Raw genomic sequence first — 10,000 nt, 5'->3', positions numbered from 1 at the left:
GAGGAAGCGGCTTGGGGTGTCGTTGCAGGGACCAAGACGACAAGGTCATCAGCGTAGCCAATAACCTCGGCCCCCTCAGGCAACTGGACACCCAGGACCCCGTCGTACAGCACGTTCCAAAGCGTGGGTCCCAAAATGGAACCCTGTGGAACGCCCGCACTGATGTTCCGCTCGACAGGGCCCTCGCTGGTGTCGATAACCAGCCGCCGGTCCTCGAAATAGCTCCTCAGTATCTGCTGCAGCGATGACGGTACCCCCTTGTCCCTTAGCGCGTTAGCGATGGCTTGCCAGGGCGCAGAGTTAAAGGCGTTGCGGATGTCAAGTGCCACCACCATCAGGCAGCGCTTGTCTCGGGCGTTGGTGCGGCGAAAGGACATGGCCGTCCTGCCCGCTTCGACAACGCGCTGGATCGCACTGATGGTGGATCTGCCTCGCCGGAAACCGTACTGCCCGTCCGACAGCCGTTCCGCATCCGGTTCCTCCAGGAACTCGTTGAGGCGGTTAAGAATTAGGCGCTCCAACACCTTGCCGAGTGCGTCGAGCATACACAGCGGCCGGTAGGAGGAGCTTTCCCCGGGAGGCTTGCCAGGCTTTGGCAGCAGTACCAGTCGTTGCCTCTTCCAGGGCGCTGGAAACGCACCCCGGTCCAGGCAGTCCTGGTACAAACGGACGAAAACCTCCGGGTACTTCCTAATGGCCGTCTTAACCGCCGCGTTGGGGATACCGTCCAGTCCAGGCGCTTTCCGGTTCGCCATCGATCCCACGATGGACAACAGCTCGCCCACGGTGACAGGGGTCAATGAAGAACTCCGCTCCTCGGTGTCGACGCTCGATGATTCAGCGTCCGGCCAGTCAACAGGCGGATGTGTCGGGAACAGATCGTTGGCTATCCGCTCCAACACGACACGGTCAGTCTCAGGTGGCACGAAGCAGCCACGAAGACGAGACATGACCACCCGATAACCGGCCCCAAACTCGTTGGTTTCCGCCTGTTGAATCAGCTCATCGAGCTGCGCTCGCTTGCTGGCCCGGACAGCCTTCTCGACAGCTCTCCTCGCCGACCGATGATGTGCAGCCACGATGCTGCGCTCCTGCAGATCGGTGGTATGAAGCATCCGCTCGTGCACGGCCGCACACTCCTCCCGAAGACGCAAGATCTCCGGAGACCACCAGAAGAGGTCTCGATGGGGGTCACGATGCGACATGGTGACGCGCTCCATCGTGTCGTCGCATGCATCTAGCATGGCGTCGACCATCCCCTCCTGGCTGACGGCTCGTTCCGGAAAACCGGCCGTCTGGAGTGCGGCTGCGAATGCCTCCACCGAAAACTGCGTCGTCTTCCATCTCCGGCCAGCGTGCCGAAACGTGGTGGATGACGAAGAGGACCCCTGTCCCCGCTGGCGATGCTGCTGCTGTTGTCGCTGCTGCCTCCCGTTCAGGTGACGATGTTGCTGCTGCAGGTGCTGCTGCTGTTGGTGCTGCTGCTGCTGGTGCTGCTGCTGTTGTCGTCGCTGCTGCTGGTCGAGAGTTGGAGGCCCCACGGTGAAGAAAATGTACCGGTGGTCCGACGCCGTATAGTGGCACGAAGTGGTGTTCGCTGCCACCTCCCAAGTGTCTGGACGAGCAATGGATGCGCTCGCGAAAGACACATCCACGACACTGGGAGTGGCGACTCCGTTGCCCACGAACGTCGGGACCGATCCTTGGTTCAGGATCACAAGCCCAAGCTGCCGAATTGTGTCCAGCAGCTCTTCACCGCGCCGGGTGGTACGTTGGCTACCCCACTCCTCATTCCAGGCGTTGAAATCGCCTGCCAGGACGATGCGAGGGTGGGGTTGGGCCTCCAACTCCACCGCCTCCAGAAGTTGCTCGAACTCGCCGGCGTTGAGACGTGGAGGGGCGTAACAGCTGATGAAGACCACCCCTCCAATCTGCGCAGCAGCCAACCCGGGCATGGCACAGCGCCAGACCCGCTGGATTGGAAGGTGGCCGGTTGCCACCACAGCTGCTCTCCCCGACGAATCCACCGTCCAGTTACCGCTGCCCTCTGGAGGTCGATACACCTCTGACAGCAGCAGCACGTCGACCCGCTTCGTGCGGGCTGTTTGCAGGGCCAGATCCTGGGCAGTGCGTCCACCACCCAGGTTGACCTGCATCACCCTCACTACACCCGACACTGTTGACCTTGTCGACACGATGAGTGGCCCACTCGATGGGGCCCCTGACAGACAATGCACTTAGCTGCCGACGTGCACTGACTAACGCGGTGGCCTACCTCGCCACACTGCAAACACTGACCCGTCCGGTCAGTTGAAGAGCGGCAGTCCCGCGCCAGGTGCCCCATCAGCAGGCAACGGAAGCAACGCTGACGGTCGAGCGGCTTCTTCGGCACTTCACGGATCCCGCTGACACATTGGCAGAGTGTCAGCTTCTGACCAATGAGACTCCGTGCCTTGGCCAGTGGAAGTCGAACTCGCGCTCGCTTGGTGCCATCACGGAGCTCCCAAAGCTCGACGTGAGTGATGCCAGCCGCTGCTCCCAACTTCTCCTCAATGGCAAGCTTCACGTCACTCTCTTCGGCCAGAGAGTCGACGTTGGTGATGAGAAGCTCACCCATCTCCGTCACCACTCGTGCCTCGCCGTCCTCACCTAGCGCTAGCTGGATCCGGCGAGCCAGCTCCGCGCTATCGACGTTCTTCCGCAACGGTACAAGCAGATGACCTTGCACGGTCCGGCGCCCCATGCCGATGTCCGCCCTGACGTCCTGCAGCTCCTGAGACGTACGCAGCTTCACGTACATCTCTGTCCAGGTTTTGTCCGAACCTGGGACCACCGCAATGCGGTCAGGACGCGGAGGACGCCCCTTAGACTGGGCACGATGCTGCTGATGTTGTTGCTGCTGACTCTGCTGCTGCTGCTGGCGCATCTGAGGTGGCCGGTACGGCTGGCCCACCTGCTGCGGTTGCTGCTGCTGCTGAGTCGAACGTTGCGATCGGCTCTTCCGACCGCTCACGACCGTAGCCCAGGACATCTGCTGCTGTTGCCGCTGCTGCTGACGTTGCGGTTGCTGCTGCTGCTGCTGCTGCTGGCCATTAGCCGACACTGCGACCGTCCGTCGCTGCGGCTGTGGCTGGCTGCGCTGCTGCTGCTGCTGCTGCTGCTGCTGCTGCCGCTGTTGTTGTTGCTGCTGCCGCTGCTGCTGCTGCTGCCGCTGCTGCTGCTGCTGCTGCTGCTGCTGCTGCTGCAGTTGCGAAGCTTTCTTCGCACGGTTGCGCTGCTGCCGGCTGCGTTTTGTCCTGGCACTGCCCTGACCAACAGGCTGTGCCGAGGAATGAAGCGCCGTCAAGGAACGCATGCCCTCTTGAAGCGCTTCCAGCGTACACTTCAGGGCCACTTCACGTTCCCGGCTAAGTCGCAGCTCTTCCGTCAGCGACTCGATCTGTTTGGCGAAGTTCTCCAGCATCTTGTGCTGGAAAGCCAGCACCGACGCTTCGCCATCGTCGTGGGGAGCCACGGTTGAAGACATCTCCCCTGCCGCTACCACTGGCGGCACCACCGTCTGCTCGAGAAGAGAGGCGTCGGAAAATTCCGCATCGTCCTCCTCCTCGGAATTATCAGCCTCGGACGGAACCGCCACCGTTGGTCCGGCCGGCCGTGGTGTCTCCGGTAAAGGGGAAGGGGTATCGGACCGCTTCCGAGGCGTGGACGACGACCGCACCCCGGAACGAAGCACCCGCCCCTCCATTCTCCGCTCCTTTCACAAAAAAAACCGCCTGCACGAATCGTTCAGACGGAACAAGGGAATATTCCCTTCAACATCTGCCAAGGTAACGACCGTCCGTCGCTAGAGCCCCTTTGGCAGATTTCCCGTCCGCGGATCGCAAGAATAAAAAACTCCCACTTTTTTCTTTATTAAAAACAATTTCGCAAGAGAAAACCGCAAGAATAAGAATTTTTAATAAATTCCGCAAGAGATTCAAGAAAACACCAAAAAACGGGTTCGTCGCCTGCTGACGCGTTGAAGTCTCTCGTTTTGGCGTTCCCGGGGAAGGATTCGGAGCCAAAGAACCGTTCCCGGTCTCCTGCTAAGCGTTCCCGGTCTCCGGCTGCGCGTTCTCACTCTCTGACCGCTAAGCGCCGGAAAGGTATGCAATTCGCATCGAGTTTTATAGCACCGTAACGCTTCGTAACGCTGGTGTCCCGGCTAAGCGCTACCGCTACCGGTCACTGGTGGCGCTGCAGACGTCGAAGAGAAGGTGGTTGCTGTCTTCGCTGGAAGTTGCGGAACCCGCCACGGGTGGCGCTGTCGTCATAAAAAGGGAGCTTTTACGTTGGGTTGTTGTCCTCACTGCTCGAAAACGCTTCGTGGTGTTGTTGATGACACAAACACACGCGACGACACACCTGACGCCACCGTACCACGCTGTTGCACGCACTTTCACGTCGAGTTTTTACTGTTTATCTCTTTTTAAAAGCACTTTACGTCGCTGGAAAACGATAGTTTATGCTCCCTAGCATGTGTTTTACCACTTTTCCAATGTTCTAACACGGTATTTCGATATTTATTCGCCACTGAAGTTCCCCATACAAAGTGTATGGGGACACTTTAAACTGAGTTTTAGCGCAGTAAATTGAAGTAAAACGATTTCCTTTTTCAATATTCGCTAAGAATGACACTCAATTCGCCCTTTTCGACTATTGTTCCGCTATTTATAAGCACTTTTGCACAATATTTTTGCAAAAAATACGGAGCGACACAAAGCACGTCTAAACTGCTGGCTTGACAGCTACGCACACACAGGGATAACTGGCTTGTGGCCGCCAAGCGTTCATAGCGACGTGGCTTTTTGATCCTTCGATGTCGGCTCTTCCTATCATTGTAAAGCAAAATTTACCAAGCGTAGGATTGTTCACCCTTTCAAGGGAACGTGAGCTGGGTTTAGACCGTCGTGAGACAGGTTAGTTTTACCCTACTGGTGTGCATTGTTTGTCGCTATCTTAACGGAATTCCTGTGCAGTACGAGAGGAACCACAGGTACGGACCACTGGCTCAATACTAGTTCGAACGGACTATGGTATGACGCTACGTCCGCTGGATTATGCCTGAACGCCTCTAAGGTCGTATCCAATCCGAGCTGATAGCGCTTCTTATACCCATTAGGTGGTCGTAAGCTAGCGGGCCTAACAACCCTCCGAGAACCGTCCGTGCTGTCCATTGGCACACTGGCGTCTCATCCCCGCTTACTACTAGGCCGCAAAGGGCGGGTTCGCGCTGCACGTGTTAGTACCATACATGTTGGGAACACCGGTGGACGAGCTTGCCGACTGTGGATATCACTAGTTTCGACACCTACGACCGCCCGCAAACGACGGGACTACAGGCTGGGAGCTTCAAGTTGTAGAGATGCGTTCGCATCGATCCTCTCAGGCGACCCATGCTTGGTGGTTAGTGCTTGCGCGTGCGCGCCCCGTGTGTGCTGGAATTGGCCAACCAGTGCACATTGGTGGTGCGTACCGTGACTTGCACCATGTGACGAGAGTGTTGAAGAACACTGTGTGGTGACTCTATGCCTATGTGATGGGGTGCTTGTAACACACGACCGAACCGACGGCTCGTTGGATGGTCACGACAGTGTGGTGCAGGTGCGCCCATGTGTAACGAATACATTGAGTGCCGTTGGAGGTTAGCGGTTGGTTGGTTGCATGCTACAACTTCGCGTTGTACATGGGCTGGCCGCTGCGCTTCCTTCGGGTTGCCACTTGATGTTGATAGGGTTGATGTATTGTGTTCGTTGACTTTTGGTTCATTCCAAAAGTCTTCGGACTTAGATAATTTTACAAGTGTCGGCGCTCTCGGACCGAAAATAAGAAGACAACTAAGAAGAAAAAGAGAAAGAAGCTAATAGTGGAAAGTATTCTTCTTCAAAGAAGGAACAAAAATTTTACAAGTGTTGAAAAATTTCCTAAGTCCAAAAAATTTTCTAAGTCCAGAAAATTTTCTAAGTCCCACAAAATGGAACATGATGAAGAAGATACAGAAGTTGAAAATTTTTCTAAGTCCAAAAAATTTTCTAAGTCCAGAAAATTTTCTAAGTCCAAAGTGTTGGAACAATTTCCAAAGGCCCATAGGTTGCACTGAATTTTCCTAAGTTGGCCACAAGTACCCATGAGGTATCGAGAAGGTTCACCCGAAGGACATAATATGTCCCAAAGTACCGATAGAGTACCCACAAATAGCACCGCGTTGGCCTAAGTTGGCCAAAAGTACCGATAGAGTACCCACAAATAGCACCCAGTTGGCCTAAGTTGGCCAAAAGTACCGATAGAGCACCCACAAGTAGCACCCAATTGGCCTAAGTTGGCCAAAAGTACCGATAGAGTACCCATAAGCAGCACCCAATTGGCCTAAGTTGGCCAAAAGTACCGATAGAGTACCCACAAATAGCACCCAATGGGCCTAACATGGCCAAAAGTACCGATAGAGTACCCACAAGAAGCACTGAGTTGGCCTAAGTTGGCCAAAAGTACCGATAGAGTACCCACAAGTAGCACTGAGTTGGCCTAAGATGGCCAAAAGTACCGATAGAGTACCCACAAATAGCACCGAATGGGCCTAAGTTGGCCAAAAGTACCGATAGAGCACCCACAAGAAGCACTGAGTTGGCCTAAGTTGGCCAAAAGTACCGATAGAGTACCCATAAGCAGCACCCAATTGGCCTAAGTTGGCCAAAAGTACCGATAGAGTACCCACAAATAGCACCGAGTGGGCCTAACATGGCCAAAAGTACCGATAGAGCACCCACATATAGCACCGAATGGGCCTAACATGGCCAAAAGTACCGATAGAGCACCCACATATAGCACCCCATTGGCCTAAGTTGGCCAAAAGTACCGATAGAGTATCCACAAAGAGCACCCAATTGGCCTAAGTTGGCCAAAAGTACCGCCAAGTAGCACCATAGAGGCCCGAGTAGAGCGAAATGTGGGCCAAATTGAACATTTGAAAATTTTTACAAGTCCAGAAAATTTTCTAAGTCCAGAAAATTTTCTAAGTCCAAAGAGTTGGACAAATTTCCTTAGGCCCAAAGGTTGCACTGAATGTTCCTAAGTTTGCCATCAGTACCCATGAAGTATCGCGAAGGTTCACCCGAAAGACACAATACGCCCTATAGTACCCACAGAGTACCCACAAGTTGCACCCAATTGGCCTAAGTTGGCCAGAAGTACCGACAAGTACCACCAAAGAAGCCCGAGTAGAGCGAAATGTGGGCCAAAGTACCGAGTAGTTGCCACAAATGCCCAAATGGATACCAAAATGTGGTACCAAGTACCTAACTGTTGCAACAAATGCTAGCTTTCTGAGCAAAAGCTGTGGACCAATTTCGTAGAAGAACCGCCTAGGCGAAAAGGCAAAAATCGCCGAAGCTGGCCCGCTCGCAGAGCTCGCGGGCCAGGAGATACTCATAGGGCGATTTACTAGAGTGGGGAACTTGAGAATTTTTGTGTCCGAGACTTTGGGCAACTTCGCGGCCGCCCCCTTAAAGTAAAAGATTTTCTCTGGGTGCCTAAAATTCGCAATTCCCGCAAAGTCGGGAAGACGTTAAAGTTTTTGCCCAAAAAATGGCCATCGATTTAAGATGATTTTCCAATAAGAAAATTTTTCCTAAGATGAATTTTTTCGAATATTTCCTAAACTAAGCGTCGGAGCACATGGCCGTGGAGGAACTTTTGGTAGCTTTTGGCAAGGGCTATCGGATGAAATAATGCGAAAGGCCATCGGAGCGATATTGGATAAATGCGGGCACATAAACGTACCTAAGAAGTGAAAATTGGTACCTTGCACGCAGGATGCAAGAAATGCTTGAGTGTTAACCATCATCGGTACCAAGTACCTAGGTTATATCGAGTGCGTAGATGGAAGTCGGTACCAAAGGGAAACCTTCCTAGGCTAGGTGCACGCAAGTGAGTATGGATCGATCAGTAGAAAGATGGGAAGCCATAGGAAACCTTCCTAGGCTAGGTGCACGCAAGTGAGTATGGATCGATCAGTAGAAAGATGGGAAGCCATAGGAAACCTTCCTAGGCTAGGTGCACGCAAGTGAGTATGGATCGATCAGTAGAAAGATGGGAAGCCCAAGGAAACCTTCCTAGGCTAGGTGCACGCAAGTGAGTATGGATCGATCAGTAGAAAGATGGGAAGCCCAAGGAAACCTTCCTAGGCTAGGTGCACGCAAGTGAGTATGGATCGATCAGTAGAAAGATGGGAAGCCATAGGAAACCTTCCTAGGCTAGGTGCACGCAAGTGAGTATGGATCGATCAGTAGAAAGATGGGAAGCCATAGGAAACCTTCCTAGGCTAGGTGCACGCAAGTGAGTATGGATCGATCAGTAGAAAGTGGGAAGCCCAAGGAAACCTTCCTAGGCTAGGTGCACGCAAGTGAGTATGGATAGATCAGTAGAAAGATGGGAAGCCATAGGAAACCTTCCTAGGCTAGGTGCACGCAAGTGAGTATGGATCGATCAGTAGAAAGATGGGAAGCCCAAGGAAACCTTCCTAGGCTAGGTGCACGCAAGTGAGTATGGATCGATCAGTAGAAAGATGGGAAGCCATAGGAAACCTTCCTAGGCTAGGTGCACGCAAGTGAGTATGGATCGATCAGTAGAAAGATGGGAAGCCCAAGGAAACCTTCCTAGGCTAGGTGCACGCAAGTGAGTATGGATCGATCAGTAGAAAGATGGGAAGCCATAGGAAACCTTCCTAGGCTAGGTGCACGCAAGTGAGTATGGATCGATCAGTAGAAAGATGGGAAGCCCAAGGAAACCTTCCTAGGCTAGGTGCACGCAAGTGAGTATGGATCGATCAGTAGAAAGATGGGAAGCCATAGGAAACCTTCCTAGGCTAGGTGCACGCAAGTGAGTATGGATCGATCAGTAGAAAGATGGGAAGCCCAAGGAAACCTTCCTAGGCTAGGTGCACGCAAGTGAGTATGGATCGATCAGTAGAAAGATGGGAAGCCCAAGGAAACCTTCCTAGGCTAGGTGCACGCAAGTGAGTATGGATCGATCAGTAGAAAGATGGGAAGCCCAAGGAAACCTTCCTAGGCTAGGTGCACGCAAGTGAGTATGGATCGATCAGTAGAAAGATGGGAAGCCATAGGAAACCTTCCTAGGCTAGGTGCACGCAAGTGAGTATGGATCGATCAGTAGAAAGATGGGAAGCCATAGGAAACCTTCCTAGGCTAGGTGCACGCAAGTGAGTATGGATCGATCAGTAGAAAGTGGGAAGCCCAAGGAAACCTTCCTAGGCTAGGTGCACTCAAGTGAGTATGGATCGATCAGTAGAAAGATGGGAAGCCATAGGAAACCTTCCTAGGCTAGGTGCACGCAAGTGAGTATGGATCGATCAGTAGAAAGATGGGAAGCCATAGGAAACCTTCCTAGGCTAGGTGCACGCAAGTGAGTATGGATCGATCAGTAGAAAGATGGGAAGCCATAGGAAACCTTCCTAGGCTAGGTGCACGCAAGTGAGTATGGATCGATCAGTAGAAAGATGGGAAGCCCAAGGAAAACCTTCCTAGGCTAGGTGCACGCAAGTGAGTATGGATCGATCAGTAGAAAGTGGGAAGCCCAAGGAAACCTTCCTAGGCTAGGTGCACGCAAGTGAGTATGGATCGATCAGTAGAAAGATGGGAAGCCATAGGAAACCTTCCTAGGCTAGGTGCACGCAAGTGAGTATGGATCGATCAGTAGAAAGATGGGAAGCCATAGGAAACCTTCCTAGGCTAGGTGCACGCAAGTGAGTATGGATCGATCAGTAGAAAGATGGGAAGCCCAAGGAAACCTTCCTAGGCTAGGTGCACGCAAGTGAGTATGGATCGATCAGTAGAAAGATGGGAAGCCCAAGGAAACCTTCCTAGGCTAGGTGCACGCAAGTGAGTATGGATCGATCAGTAGAAAGATGGGAAGCCATAGGAAACCTTCCTAGGCTAGGTGCACGCAA

At 53.2% G+C, this 10,000-nt stretch overlaps 1 long non-coding RNA gene across 5 annotated transcripts; it reads left to right on the top strand.

Annotated features, from left to right (window-relative positions):
• Positions 1-7,464: 7,464 nt before the first annotated feature.
• LOC125773039 (uncharacterized) lies at positions 7,465-9,564 on the top strand. 5 transcript variants are annotated; one of them, XR_007419856.1, is made up of 3 exons: positions 7,465-8,292; positions 8,428-9,039; positions 9,311-9,564. It is a non-coding gene; the product is annotated as an uncharacterized LOC125773039 (long non-coding RNA). The 5 variants fall into 5 exon arrangements; XR_007419857.1 differs by having other exon boundaries at positions 7,465-8,360; positions 8,428-8,971; XR_007419854.1 differs by having other exon boundaries at positions 7,465-8,360.
• Positions 9,565-10,000: the final 436 nt, after the last annotated feature.

Source organism: Anopheles funestus (assembly GCF_943734845.2).
Source record: "Anopheles funestus chromosome X unlocalized genomic scaffold, idAnoFuneDA-416_04 X_unloc_184, whole genome shotgun sequence".
NCBI lineage: Eukaryota > Metazoa > Arthropoda > Insecta > Diptera > Culicidae > Anopheles > Anopheles funestus.
Note: the sequence above shows the minus strand (reverse complement) of the source record. Positions and strands in the feature narration are given on the sequence as shown.